The following is a 2500-nucleotide window of genomic DNA, read 5'->3' as shown; positions in this document are numbered from 1 at the left end:
AGGAATCACGGGCATTTCTTCATTTACGAAAAATCGCAGCCACTTTTTTTTTTCTTTTTTGTGTGTGTTTCTTTTTTGTTTATTCATTTGTCTTCTCTCTGTCTCGTTCACTGTTTCTTGTTCTCTCTCTCTCTCTCTCTCTCTCTCTCTCTCTCTCTCTCTCTCTCTCTCTCTCTCTCTCTCTCTCTCTCTCTTTTACTCTCTCTTTCTCTCTCTCGCTAATTCCATTGTTTTTGTTTTTCTTTTTCTTTCTCGTGGTCTGTATCCCGTTTCTTTATATATCTAATCGCCACTCAACCGTTTTATTTCCTCCTTTATTCTTCCACCTCTCTCTCTATTTTCTCTCTCTCTCTCTCTCTCTCTCTCTCTCTCTCTCTCTCTCTCTCTCTCTCTCTCTCTCTCTCTTTTACTCTCTCTTTCTCTCTCTCGCTAATTCCATTGTTTTTGTTTTTCTTTTTCTTTCTCGTGGTCTGTATCCCGTTTCTTTATATATCTAATCGCCACTCAACCGTTTTATTTCCTCCTTTATTCTTCCACCTCTCTCTCTATTTTCTCTCTCTCTCTCTCTCTCTCTCTCTCTCTCTCTCTCTCTCTCTCTCTCTCTCTCTCTCTCTCTCTCTCTTTTACTCTCTCTTTCTCTCTCTCGCTAATTCCATTGTTTTTGTTTTTCTTTTTCTTTCTCGTGGTCTGTATCCCGTTTCTTATATATCTAATCGCCACTCAACCGTTTTATTTCCTCCTTTATTCTTCCACCTCTCTCTCTATTTTCTCTCTCTCTCTCTCTCTCTCTCTCTCTCTCTCTCTCTCTCTCTCTCTCTCTCTCTCTCTCTCTCTCTCTCTCTCTCTCTCTCTCTCTCCCTCCCTCCCTCCCTCCCCCCCCCTCTCTCTCTCTTCTTCGTCCTCCCTGTCCCTCCTTCCATCTCTCTCCGTTCCTCTCCCTCCATCTATCTACTTCTCCATCTCTCTCCCACTTCCTCTTTCTGCCTTAATTCTTACCGTGCGATGGGCGTCGTCGACACCTAAACCCGTTTCGTCTCCCTCGCCTTTTGACAGCTTTTTGCAGTCTCTTGCGCGCACCTCCCGGGAATGGCTGATGGCCTGACAATGGCCTCAAGTTCTCTTTGTTTTTGCTGTTTTTCTTTGTTTTGTTTTGTCTTTTTTTTTTGGGGGGGGGGGAGGAGGGTGATTATTCGATTTGGATTCGTTTGGTTTGATGTTTGTGCTGTTTGATTTTGACTTTTTCTTTTTTCTTTTAATTATTGTTGATCCTCCTCCTCTTCTTCTTCCTCCTCTTTCTCCTCCACCTCTTCCTCATTTTTCTCCTCTTTCTCTTCCTCCTTCTCCTCCTCTTCCACCCCTTTCTCCTCCTCCTTCTCCTCCTCCTCTTCCTCCTCTTCCTCTTCCTATTCTTCCCTTTTTCCTTCTTATCTGCTCCTTCCTTCCTTACGCTAATTCATAATACGAATCCTAACATCTTCCTCATTCTCCTTATTTCCATCCCCTTCACCCCTCCTTCCTTCTCCAAATCCGCCTGTTCTTTATCATTTGTCTCTCTCACTCTCTCCGTTTCTTTGAAGACCCCGTCCACTCTCGCTTTCAAGAAGATCCGGTCGACTGAATGAAAATCCAGACAGATAATATGTAACATGTTTAAAACCTGTTTTGCAACGGTAACAAGATTGAGTTCTGTCTTTGAGGAAGTATTATTATTTTTAGTAGTGTTTTTGTTAAACTTGTAATGTAATGTAAGGTATCTATGTACTATTTTGTAATTGTCATTATCATTATCAAAAAATCTTTACTATCGGTATGTGAATATCATTAGCATTTTTTTCGTCATTCTTAATGAATAACTATCATTTAAAAGTATCTTTATGAGACCTATGTTTATATCACTAAAGATTCTGTAGTAATATGTAATGTAAATGAAATCCATTTTCAACACCGCTAGTCACTCACGCGCTAATATTTATTTTTTTTTCTGAAATCTGGTTTCTGTTTTTTTTTCTCTCTCTCTTTGCTTTTTTTTTTTTTTTTTTTTTTTTTTTTTTTTTTTTTATTAGTGTGAATGCTTTTGGTGTTGTTTTCCTTATTGTCGTGTTGCTATTGCCGTTGCAATGACAGCTGTTGTTGCTGTTACTGCTACTATCAATTTTTTTTTATCATAATTACTATTATTGTTTATATTACTAATTTTCTACTATTACTACTAACATTTTCATCATAATACCTACTATTATCATTTTTACCATAGCTACTGTTACTGTTTATACTATTATTCTACTATTACTACCAATAATAATATTTTCATCATAATTCCTACTTTTACTGTTGATACTATTATTCTACTAATACTACTACTGGTAATATTTTCATCATAACAACTACTATTACTACTATTATCGTTTTTATCGTAGTTACTGTTACTGTCAATACTATTATTTTGCTATTCCTACTAATAGTAATATTTTCATCATAACACCTACTATTTCTGATGCCA

The sequence above is a fragment of the Penaeus monodon genome, chromosome 10 (genome assembly GCF_015228065.2).
Source record: "Penaeus monodon isolate SGIC_2016 chromosome 10, NSTDA_Pmon_1, whole genome shotgun sequence".
NCBI classification, from domain to species: domain Eukaryota; kingdom Metazoa; phylum Arthropoda; class Malacostraca; order Decapoda; family Penaeidae; genus Penaeus; species Penaeus monodon.
The sequence above is the reverse complement of the archived record's forward strand: the minus strand, read 5'-3'. Positions refer to the sequence as shown.